Source organism: Pongo pygmaeus, chromosome 12 (assembly GCF_028885625.2).
Source record: "Pongo pygmaeus isolate AG05252 chromosome 12, NHGRI_mPonPyg2-v2.0_pri, whole genome shotgun sequence".
NCBI lineage: Eukaryota > Metazoa > Chordata > Mammalia > Primates > Hominidae > Pongo > Pongo pygmaeus.
In genome coordinates this window covers 71958041-71970972 of record NC_072385.2, presented here as the reverse complement: position 1 = coordinate 71970972, position 12932 = coordinate 71958041, and the positions used below count along the sequence as shown (strand labels likewise).

The 12932-nt window shown below is 43.4% G+C and overlaps 1 non-coding gene across 1 annotated transcript; it reads left to right on the top strand.

Annotated features, from left to right (window-relative positions):
- Nucleotides 1-3418: 3418 nt before the first annotated feature.
- On the top strand, nt 3419-3525 carry LOC129031040 (U6 spliceosomal RNA). The gene has a single exon (XR_008500917.1). It is a non-coding gene; the product is annotated as a U6 spliceosomal RNA (small nuclear RNA).
- The last annotated feature ends 9407 nt before the right edge of the window (nt 3526-12932 follow it).

The window sequence follows — 12932 nt, the reverse complement described above, 5'->3', positions numbered from 1 at the left end:
CTGTGCTGAGCCAATTTTAAAAGGAGCTCAAATTCTGAGGCCTGCAGGTTTACTTATTCCAGTGCTTCAGAGGCTAAAGTCCCTCTGGATTCTTAGCTGCATACAAATATTTATTTTGAAATTGAGCAAATTTGTAGAAAAATCTTGTGCTGAGTACTAGTCTCTAAATTATTTATGACTCCAAATTTTCTGCCAGTCTTGACTGTGGTCTGACCATAGATTTTATTTTATTTACTCGTTATTTATTTATTTATTTATTTTTTGAGACAGAGTTTCGCTCTTGTTGCCCAGGCTGGAGTGCAATGGTGCAATCTCGGCTCACTGCAACCTCTACCTCCCAGGTTTAAGTGATTCTCCTGCCTCAGCCTCCTGAGTAGCTGGGATTATAGGCATGTGCCACCACACCCAGCTAATTTTTTTTTTTTTTTTTTTTTTGAGACAGAATCTTGCTCTGTCGCCCAGGCTGGAGTGCTGTGGCACGATCTCAGCTCACTGCAAGCTCCGCCTCCCAGGTTCACACCATTCTCCTGCCTTAGCCTCCCAAGTAGCTGGGACTACAGGCGCCCGCCACCACACCCAGCTAATTTTTTTTTGTATTTTTAGTAGAGACGGGGTTTCATCATGTTAGCCAGGATGGTCTCGATCTCCTGACCTCGTGATTCGCCTGTCTCAGCCTCTCAAAGTGCTGGGATTACAGGTGTGAGCCACCACATCTGGCCAATTTTTTTTTTTTTTTTTTTTTTTGAGACAGGGTCTCACTCTTTAACCAGGCTGGAATGCAGTGGCATGATCTTGGCTTACTGTAACCTCCGCCTCCCGGGTTCAAGCGATTTTCCTGCCTCAGCCTCCTGAGTATCTGGGACTACAGGGCACACTACCACACCCAGCTAATTTTTGTATTTTTAGTAGAGATGGGGTTTTGGGCAGGATGGTCTCGATCTCTTAACCTCCTGATCCGCCTCGGCCTCCCAAAGTGCTGGGATTACAGGCATGAGCCACCGTGCCTGGTCAGCTAATTTTTGTGTTATTAGTAAAGACAGGATTTCACCATGTTGGCCAGGCTGGTCTCGAACTCCTGACCTCAGGTGATCCACCACCTCTGCCTCCCAAAGTGTTGGGATTACAGGCGTAAGCCACCGTGCCCGACCAAAATTTCTATGTATTAAGATGATATATATACTTAAAAAAAATAGATATGTATTGTCCCACAGATCTGAGACACCACAGTTTGCTTAGTTATCCCTTATTGTAGGCCATTTTGTTTGTTGGTTCATTCATTCATTCATTCATTCGTGGTAAAACTACCCAGGCTTTGTGCTCATTCTCAGCATGTGGACATAAGTTATAGCTCTTGCTGTCAAGGAATATATAGTCTAGGAGAGACAGATGTGGAAAACAAGTATAGTACAGTTATATATAATCGAGATGAACCTCAGTGTTCCAGGAATATCTACCATGCCCCAGTTCTTCCTGAGAGATTACACATTCCCCACCTCACTGACAATGGCAGTGAGCCCGGGACTAGGTTCCTTTCCCAGGGGGCTGTGAGCATCAAGGCTATGGGGAGGAATACTGGCACTGTTAGGCAGAGGCTGCATTTGACACTTCTGGAGGGTAACCAAGGGTGATGGGTGCCAAATCTCCTATGACCAGGGGTCTCCTATTGCACTGACACTGCTGCAACTCAGTTTCAGCTGGAATTTGGCTGACTAGTGAATAGGCACTGAGTTCTGAGATGGAGGTTCTAGTAATCCCCTAGGCCAGCCTCCAGTCAGCTGTGAAGGTGGTGGGGAGAAAAGGAGGCCAGATCATGCCAGGCCCAAACAGGGCTGTCAAGGGCAACAGGAGATATGTATGGCAGGCATGATAGATACCTTCTGGGTATCTGAGTGATGAATAGATGGAGGTGGGAGTGAAGGTGGATTTTGGTATTTTCTTAGAATGAAAGACAGCTGAGAATCTGCACATATAGGGTTGCCTAAAATTCAAGACACTTGGTTATATTTGAATTCCAGGTAAACAACAAATATTTTTTTTAGGCTGGGTGCAGTGGCTTATGCCTGTAATCCCAGCAACTTTGGGAGGCTAAGGTGGGTAAATCACCTGAGGAAAGGAGTTTGAGACCAGCCTGGACAACACAGTGAAACTCTGTCTCTACTAAACATACAAAAATTAGCTGGGCATGGTGGCAAGCTCCTGTAACCACAGCTACTGGGGAGGCTGAGGCCGGAGAATCACTTGAACCTGGGAGGTAGAGGCAGCAGTGAGCTGAGATTGAGCCATTGCACTCCAGCCTGGGTGACAAGAGCGAAATTTCATCTTGGAAAAAAAAAAGAAGAAGAAAATATTATGTATTTAATGGCATTGTATGGTACCTATTGTTTTTTCATTTTACAGTATATCCTGAATATTTTCTGTGTCACTCACCAGTCTACTCATATCTTAATGGCTACATGTTACATTGATGCACTGAAATAAAAAAAATCTCCTTTATAGAATAGTTGTTTCTTCTTCATGGAGTTTTAAGATACAAATTAATCACACAATACTTAGAGGTGATCTATATTTACTAAAATCCCATTTAAAAAATTTCAAAAGCAGTATTTTGAAAAATAGGATAAAATAATCTTATTGCCCTAACACAGTTAATCCTCTGGCAATGTAGCTCTCTCTCTCTCTCTCTCTCTGTGTGTGTGTGTGTGTGTGTGTGTGTGTGTGTGTGTGTGTGTATTTAGGTTAGCTCTAGTTGCTAATGCAGTTGAATTATGTTACCTGGACACCTCTTGGAGAACCTGAGGTCATTTTTGCCTGATGCATTAATATTTAACAAGCCTGTGACTGATGGATTGATGCTAGCAAAATTAATTCAATCCACCTAGGTTTCTATCTGTTGGTAAAACAGCAAGGCCATCCAGGGGTCAGAAAGCAAAGACTTCTGGGAGGAAACGATTGAAAGTGGTTGTGACCTCTAGAATCTGGAATTGGGTACCGACTCCTCCACTGACCTTCTTTCACCTTTGTTCTCAGAAAAATGTCTCTTGATTGACTGCTGATGGGTCGGGTTGCCTCCATCCCTTATCTTTAACTAAAGTCTTGAACTCTCAGTAAATTAATAGATTGGCGGAGAAAACCCCTTTTTAGTTAAGCAGTACTGTAGTGTGAAAACTCTGGTCTTAGACATGGTTTTTAGTATGCATTGCAGATAATTAGTGTATCAGATATATGGATTGACTGAATATTCTGCCGAATTGACTAAATTGGTCTGTGTCATTCCCCAGTGACGTGGGGCCACTGTTCCTCTCTCACCTCTTTGCCTTTGGGTTCTGTTAAAGGAGGGTATTCTGGCATCATTCCCCATGCCACAGATGGGTGGGTTTGCAATCCATGGATCTTTTTGACGTAAAAAACATCAGCTCTGGTGCTTGCTTTGGCAGCACATATACTAAAATTGGAACGATACAAAGAAGATTAGCATGGCCCCTGCACAAGGATGACATGCAAATTCATGAAGCATTCCATATTTTTCCAATTAAAAACAACCAGCCGGGCGCGGTGGCTCATGCCTATAATCCTAACACTTTGGAAGGCCAAGGTGGGCAGATCACTTGAGGCCAGGAGTTCAAGACTAGCCTGGCCAACATGGTGAAACCCCATTTCTACTAAAAATGCAAAAAAAAAAAAAAAAAAATTAGCCAGGCATGGTGGTGGGTGCCTGTAATCCCAGCTACTCTGGAGGCTGAAGCAGGAGGATCACACCACTGCACTCCAGCCTGGGCAACAGAGGGAGACTCCATCTAAAAAAAAAAATTAAAACAAACAAACCGTATTAACTCTGGGATGTGGGCCACACCTTAATTGACATCAGTCACATGATTTTGTTCCCAGAAAGATGGTTCAGAACAGAGATATTGGCCAGGCACGGTGGCGTATGCCTGTAATCCTATCACTTTGTGGGGCCAAGGCAGGTAGATGACTTGAGCCCAGGAGTTCAAGAACAGCCGGGCAACATGGCAAAACCCCGTCTCTAATAAAAATACAAAAAATTACCTGGGTGTAGTGGCATGTGCCTGTATTCCCTAATACTTGGGAGGCTGAAGTGGGAGGATCACTTGATCTTGAGGAGGCAGAGGTTGCAGTGAGCTGAGATCATGCCATTGCACTCCAGCCTGGGTGACAGAGTGAGCCCTTGTCTCAGAAAAAAAAAAAAAAAAAAAAAAGAATTCTTGGAAAAGCTAACATGAGAAAGTGTTAATGGGAGGATACGTGTAAACATAGTCAATCAATAATCCTTCCACAATATTTGATATGTCTAATCCTTACTAAAATATCATGAACCAATTGTAAATCTACATTTTAAGAAAGATTTGGAGAGCCCAGAGAAGCCAGAATGATTGAACAGGTGCTACATTGGTATATGAGAGAAGGTTAAAGTTGGGGTTTTTCCACTGGTAAAAGGGAAGGCTGGGAGCCAGGGGGGTGGCGGTGGGGTGGGTGGTGCTCACAAATGACTTCAAGCATTTGGAAGGTTAAAATAAGGCCCCTAACCACTTTTTGTTTGTTTTTTAGAGACAGGGTTTCACTGTGTTGCCCAGGCTGGAATGCAGTGGCTATTCACAGACATGGTCATAGAGCATAGCCCCAAATTCCTGGGCCCAAGCAATCCTTCTGCCTTAGCCTTCCAAAATTTTTGCTGGGATTAAAGGTGTGAGCCACTGGGCCCAGCCTAATGTTATGAATTTCTTGGGTTTCTTTTCAGAGATAGCCTATCAATATACAAGCAAATATGTATTTTTTTCTTTCCCTCTCCTCTTACCCCCTACCTCCCACCTGTTTTTTACACAGTTGCTTGCCTTTTACACTTTCCAATGTATCATGGTAATTTTCCCTGTCAGTTTAAATATCTTCCTTTTAAAGGACTGACTAGTATTCCATTGTATAGTGGAGCATAATTTATTTCACTGGCCTCCTTCTGATGGACATGTGAGTCTAACCTTTTGTTAATACAAAAAAGATTGCTATTAATATTCTTGAAGACACATCATTTTCCACATATGTATATATGAATAGGATAAATATCTAGTTACAATGTTGAGTCAAAGGGTATGTCTATGTGTCATTTAAAAAATGATTTGTTTTACATTGTGGTAAAAAAAACACATATCATAAAATTTACTATCTTAACTTTTTTTACAAGTACAGTTAGTATTAAGTGCACTATTATTGCAAATGTACATATATCATTTTGACAAACATTGCCAAATTGCCCTACATGGCGACTGTACCTATTTATCTGTTTACTAACATCATATGAGAGATGGCTCCTCATGTAGATAGTATTGAAAAGTAGAGCACCTGTGATAACTAGGAGGTGATATAGCAGAGAAGAAGAGACACAGCTTCTGGAATCTAATCCTAGATCTGATGATGACCAGCTGTGTGTACTCTTGGGTATTACTTTAATTCTCTCAGGTTTAGTTTTTACCTAACCTCATAGAGTTGTCAAGTTCCTGACTATTCACAATAGTCAAGAAAGAAATGGAAGCAAACGAAATTTCCATCTGTGGATGAATGGATAAACAAAATGTGGTATATACATGCAATGGAATGTTATTTAGCCTGAAAAAATAGAAGCAGCCTGGGCGAGGTGGCTCATACCTGTAATCCTAGCACTTTGTGGGGCAGAGGTGGGAGGATTGCTTGAGGCAAGGGTTCAAGACCAACCTGGCCCACATGATGAGATGCTACCTCTATTAAAAAAAAAAAAATTAGGCTGGGCGTGGTGGTTCATGCCTGTAATCCCAGCACTTTGGGAGGCTGAGGCAGGCGGATCACTTGAGGTCAGGAGTTTGAGACCAGCCTGGCCAACATGGTGAAACCCCTGTCTCTACTAAAAATACAAAAATTAGCCAGGCGTGGTGGTGCACACCTGTAATCCCAGCTACTTGGGAGGCTGAGGCAGGAGAATCGTTTGAACCAGGGAGGCGGAAGTTGCAGTGAGCCGAGATTGCACCACTGTGCTCTAGCCTGGGCAACAGAACCAAATTCCGTCTCAAAAAAAAAAAAAAAAAGGCAGATCCTAAACATGTCCTTATGTGTGGATTTAAAAAAATTAAAATTCAGCCTAACATAGGGAGATCCCCATCTCTAAACAAAGAAACAAACAAACAAAATTAGCCAGGTGTGGTGGTGCGTGCCTCTACTCCTAGGCTAAGGCAGGATTGCTTGAGCCCAGACTTTTAAGGCTTCAGTGAGCTATGATTGCCCCATTGCACTTCATCCTGGATGACAGAGCAAGACCCTATCTCTAAACAAACATAAAATAAAAAATAAAAAGAATATGTATTTGCTGATAAGCACAGGCATAAAGAAACTCTGGAAAGTTACATAAGAATAAGTAATAAAAGCTAGTTATTGGTGATGAGTTATTGGTGATTGAAGACATGGATGAGCGATAACTTTTTAGTTTATTCTAAAAATAATGAACTTGGGAGGCGGAGGTTGCAGTGAGCCGAGATCGCGCCACTGCACTCCAGCCTGGGCGACAGAGCAAGACTCTGTCTCAAAAAAAAAAAAAAAAAAGAAAGAAAGAAAGAAATTCAGATTTGGCCAGGCATGGTAGCTCACGCCTGTAATCCTAGCACTTTGGGAGGCCGAGATGGGAAGATCACTTGAGACCAGGAATTCGAGAACAGCCTTGCCAACATGGCGAAACCTCATCATCTTTTTTTTTCTTTTCAGATGGAGTTTCACTGTAGCCTCAAGCGATTCTCCCACCTCAGCCTCCCAAGTAGCTGGGATTACAGGGGCATGCCACCATGCCCAGCTAATTTTTGCATTTTTAATAGAGATAGGGTTTCGCCATGTTGTCCAGGCTGGTCTTGAACTCCTGACCTCAAATGATCCGCCTGCTTTGGCCTTCCAAAGTGCTGGGATTAAAGGCATGAGCCACCAAGCCTGGCCTTTCAATTTTGAAAGAATTTCAGACTTAGATTAATGTTGCAAGAATAGTATAAAGAATTCCCAGCCAGGTGTGGTGGCTCACACCTGTAACCCCAGAACTTTGGGAGGTTGAGGTGGGAGGATCGCTTGAACCCAGGAGTTTGAGACCAGCCTGGACAACATAGGGAGTCCTTATCTCTATAAAATATAAAAAGTTTGCCGAGCATGGTGGCGTGGACCTGTGGTCCCAGCTACCTGAGAGGCTAAGGTGGGAGGGTAACTTGAGCCTGGGAGGTTGAGCCTGCAATGAGCCGTGATTATGCCACCGTGCTCCAGCCTGGGTGACAGAGTGAGACCCTGTCTCAGAAAAAGAAAAAAATTCTCTTCACCCAGATTCTCCAAAAGTTAATATTTATCATATTTGCTGTATTGTTTTTTCTCTCTTCATATATGTATATATAATTATTTTCTGAACAATTTGACACGTATAATAAATGATGCCCCTTTACCCCTAACCACTTCAGTATGTAGTGCCTAAAAAGCAAGGTTGTTCTCTTACACAATCACAGTACTATTTTAAAAAACAGAAATTTAACATTTATACAATAATATTATTTTCTTAAAATTCATCAAGGACTTTTTTTTTTTTTTGAGACAGAGTTTTGTTCTTGTTGCCCAGGCTGGAGTGTAATGGAGTGGTCTCAGCTCACTGCAACCTCCACCTCCCAGGTTCAAGCGATTCTTCTATCTCAGCCTCCCAAGTAGCTGAGACTACAGGCATCCACCACCACGCTTGGATAATTTTTGTATTTTTAGTAGAGATGGGGTTTCACCACTTTGGGCAGGCTGGTCTCGAACTCCTGACCTCAGGTGATCTGCCCGCCTTGGCCTCCCAAAGTACTGGGATTACAGGTGTGAGCCACCGGGCCCAGCCAAGGATCTTAATATAGTCATTTATGGCCAAAGAAAAATAGCATTTTTGGGTTGGATGTAGTGGCTCACATCTATAATCCCAGGACTTTGGGAGGCCTAGGTGGGCAGGTGGCTCGAGTCGACAAGTTGAAGACCAGCCTGGCCAATATGGCGAGATCCCCGTCTCTACAAAAAATACAAAAATCAGCTGAGTGTGGCAGCACACCCTTGTATTCTCAGCTACTTGGGAGGCTGACGTGGGAGGATCACTTGAGCCCAGGAAGAGGAGGTTGCAGTGACCTGAGAGAGCACCACTGCACTCCAGCCTGGGTAACAGAATGAGACTCTTGTCTCAAAAAAAATACTTGAAAAAACCACAAAACATCTTTTGGGAGTAAAAGTGTTTATCCTCACTGCTTCACTTAACTAGCCTTAAAAAAGAAATAAAATAAAATAAGACATTTTGTTTGATCACATAGATTTACAGTTACCCAAAGGAAGGATTTTATTTACAAATTAAAAATAAAAACAAAGGCTGAAGCGGGCAAATCACTTGAGGTCAGGAGTTTGAGACCAGCCTGGCCAATGTGGTGAAACCCCATCTTTACTAAAAAATACAAAAATTAGCTGGATGTGGTGGTGCACACCTGTAAACCCAGCTACTTGGGAGGCTGATGCACGAGAATTGCTTGGGCCTGGGAGGTGAAGCTCGCAGTGAGCCCAGATCACGCTACTGCACTCCAGCCTGGGCGTCAGAGCGAGGCTCTGTTTCAAAAACAAACAAACAAAACAAAACAAAATAAAAACAATATACACATTCAAATATGCAACATATTAAATTCATACTGGAGACTACTAATATATTGACCTGTGCTCTTGTCATATGTACCACAAGTATAAATACTTTCCATTGAAACTTATAAAATAAATAATGCTTTTATCTGTTGTTATTGGTGTGTGCTGTTCATTTTCCACATCTGTTTTTATCATTTTCTATGTATATTTCTATATCCATATACACATATACATGGACATATGTATCTAATTACATATATTAATTATGTACATATATTTTCCACTCAGACCCATTCCTCACCCTTCTCCTGTTCTCCTCTATTTCCTATTTCACGTGTTTCACTCATTTCCCAGGCTCTCTTGCTAGCTGGCTTCTAGGGAGATTTGCCCAGTGGGATGCACTGGTGGAAGAGAAAGGGCAAGAGAAAGGAAGAAGGCAAGATGTTTCTATCTCTGCCTCAGATGACTTGTCTTTCATGGCTCTGGCCCAACAACTGTCTTCTGGTAGGCATGGCCAGCTTCTGAACCCTGGCAGTTCAATCTCTTCTCATTGCTCCTCCAGCTCTAGGAATAATTCAGCATCTTGCTATAGCTAATCTCTAGATTTCCTTTTCTTTCTTTCTTTTTTTTTTTTGAGATGGAGTTTCACTCTTGTTGCCCAGGCTGGTATGCAGAGGCGCAATCTTGGCTCACTGCAACCTCCGCCTCCCGGGTTCAAGCAATTCTCCTGCCTCAGCCTCCTGAGTAGCTGGGATTACGGGCACGTGCCACCACAGCAGACTAATTTTGTATTTTTAGTAGAGATGGGGTTTCTCCATGTTGGTCAGGCTGGTCTCGAACTCCTGACCTCAGGTGATCTGCTCGCCTCGGCCTCCCAAAGTGCTGGGACTACAGGCGTGAGCCCACTGCGCCTGGCCTTCCTTTTTTTTTAATTAATTTTCTTTTCCTTTTTTTCTTTTTTTCTTTTTTGAGACAGAATCTCTCTGTGTTGCCCAGGCTAGAGTGCAGTGGTGCAATCTCTGTGTACTGCAACCTCTGCCTCCTGGGTTCAAGTGATTCTCATGCCTCAGCCTCCTGAGTAGCTGGGACTACAGCTGTGTGCCACCACACCTAGCCAATTTTTGTATTTTTAGTAGAGACAGGGTTTTGCCGTGTTGACCAGGCTGGTCTTAAACTCCTGACTTCAAGTTATCTACCCTCCTTGGCCTCCCAAAAAGTTCTGGATTACTGGCATGAGCCACCACACCTGGCCAAAAAAATTTCTTTTTATATACAGATGGGGTCTCACTGTGTTGCCCAGGCTAGTTTCAAGCTCCTGGGCTCAGGCAATCTTCCCACGCTGGCCTCCCAAAGTGCTGGGATTACAGCCATGAGCCACTGTGCCTGGCCCTAATCTCTGGATTTCCTCACCCTTCTCTATTTGGCTTCCCAGGACTTCCATTGTCTGTGTAACCAATTCCCAGTATTAAATTCCATCCATTTGAAATACCAAGTTTTTGTTTTCTTGAGTCAACTCTGGCCAAAAATAGAGGTAAGATTTTCTTTGAAAATGTCCTTGCTCGGCTGGGCACGGTGGCTCATGCCTGTAATCCCAGCACTTTGGGAGGCTGAGGCGGGCGGACCACGAGGTCAGGAGTTTGAGACCAACCTGGCCAATATGGTGAAATCCTGTCTCTAATAAAGAATCAAAAATTAGCTGGGCATGGTGGCATGCACCTGTAGTCCCAGCTACTCAGGAGGCTGAGGCAGAAGAATCACTTGAACCCAGGAGGTAGAGGTTGCAGTGAGCCAAGATTAGGCCACTGCACTCCAGCCTGGGTGACAGAGGGAGATTCCGTCTCAAAAAAAAAGAAAAGAAAATGTCCTTGCTCAAATAACTTCAGGAACAACTACCATGGACAATTGCCTCAATCCTTCACTTTTACTTTGTGTGTACATTCATTTATTCTTTCTTGCATGCTGTATATTGGGCTCCTACCAGGTAGCAAGTGTTAGGTGCTAAGGATACAAAGCGGAACATTGCAGTAACAACAGTGATCAACATTTACTGAGTGCTTACTGTTTATGTTTTAAGTACTTTTACGTTATCATCTTGTATTAGTTATCTATTTCTGAGTAACAAATTACCCTAAAATGTAATGGTTTAATGACAAGCATTTATTACCTCAGCTTCTATGTGTAAGGAATTCTGGAGTGCTTTAGCAGGTTGGTTCTGGTTCAGGGTCTCTCAGGAGATTGCCATCAGGATATCGGCAGGGATTGCTGTCATCTGAATGCCTGGCTGGGACTGGAGGGTGCCCCCAACCTTTTTTTTTTTTTGAGATGGAGTTTCGCTCTTGTTGCCCAGGCTGGAGTGCAATGGGGTGATCTTGGCTCACCGAAACCTCTGCCTCCCGGATTCAAGCGGTTCTCCTGCCTCAGCCTCCTGAGTAGCTGGGGTTACAGATATACGCCACCACGCCTGGCTAATTTTGTATTTTTAGTAGAGACGGGGTTTCTCCATGTTGGTCAGGTCTGGAACTCCTGACCTCAGGTGATCTGCGTGCCTCGGCCTCCCAAAGTGCTGGGATTACAGGTGTGAGCCACTGCACCCAGCCTGGAGGGTCCACTTCTAAGAGGACCCCCTCAAAGGGCTATTGGCAGGAGGCCTCAGCTCCTCACCACATGGACCTCTCCATAGGCTGATTGACTGTCTTCACAGCAAGGCAGCTGACTTCCCCACAGCAAGTGTTCCAAAGCCACAGTGCCTTTTATATCCTAATCTCAAAGACATGATCACTTCTGAAATATTCTACTTATTAGTCACTAAGTCCACAAATTCAGGTACATATTTTGGGGGGAAAAGCACTGAAGAATTTGCAGACATATTTTAGAATCATCACATCTCATATAATTCTCACAATCACCCTAATTTTGCAACAATCCCCATTTTGCAGTTGAGGAAACTGAGAAACAGGTGGTTACAAATTTTTTTATGACCTTTTTTTTTTAATTTTTATTTTAAGTTCTGGGATACATGTGCAGAACATGCAGGCTTGTTACATAGGTATACATGTGCCATGGTGGTTTGCTGCATCTATCAACCTGTCATCTAGGTTTTAAGCCCTGCATGCATTAGGTATGTGTCCTAATGCTCTCCCTCCCCTTTCCCCACATCCCCCCGACAGGCCCCAGTGTGTGATGTTCCCCTCCCTATAATGGTTACAAAATTTATCCAAGATCTCATAGCTAGCAAGTGATGAAATTGGGATTCCAAATGCAGACTGACCCTAGAAGTTGTGTTTTTAACCACAGTGCTATGCATTGGTACTCAGATGCCTGGCAGTTGTGAAGCTTCTACTCCAGTGGGGAGAATTACATTAGTAAGCAACCTTACACACACACATACAAACACACAAATTACAAACTTTTTTTTTTAGAGATGGAGTCTCACTACGTTGCCCAGATTGGTCTCAAACTCCTGGGTTCAAGCGATCCTCCTGCCTTGGCCCCCTAAAGTTCTGGGATTACAGGCGTGATCCACCATGCCCTGCCACAAACTCTTTTTATTTTTATTTTTTATTGAGACAAAGTATTGTTCTCTTGCTCAGGGTGGAGTGCAGTGGCGTGATCTTGGCTCACTGCAACCTTCACCTCCTGGGTTCAAGCGATTCTCCTGTCTCAGCCTCCCAAGTAGTTGGGAGTACAGGCACACGCCACCACACCTGGCTAATTTTTATATTTTTAGTAGAGACGAGGTTCCAACATGTTGACCAGGCTTGCCTCGAACTCCTGACCTCAAGTGATCCGCCCGCCTCAGCCTTCCAAAGTGTTGGGATTACAGGCATGAGCCACTGTACCCGGCCAAACTCTTTAAATTCTATGAAGGAAAAGTAAAGGCAACTATGGGAGTGCATGGTTAGGAAACCATATCTAATCTGTGGAAACAAGTTGCTATATTTTGACCCTATGGTTTACTCCACGGCTCCAAGTGTAGCTTTTTAAGGGGCTAGCAAGACCAGTAGTTTCCAATCTTGACTGTGCATTAGAATCATCTGGAAAACACCTTTAAAAAAATACCAGTGCACAGGACATACCTCAGAGCAATTAAATAGCATCTTTTTTTTTTTTTTTTTTTTTAAACAGGGTCTGGCTCTGTCACCCAAGTTGGAGTGCAGTGGCACCATCCTAGCCTACTGCAGCCTGGAACTCCTGGGCTCAAGCAATCCTCCCACCTTAGTCTCCTGAGTAGATAAGACTACAGGTGCATGCCACCACACTTGGCTCATTTTCATATTTTTTGCAGA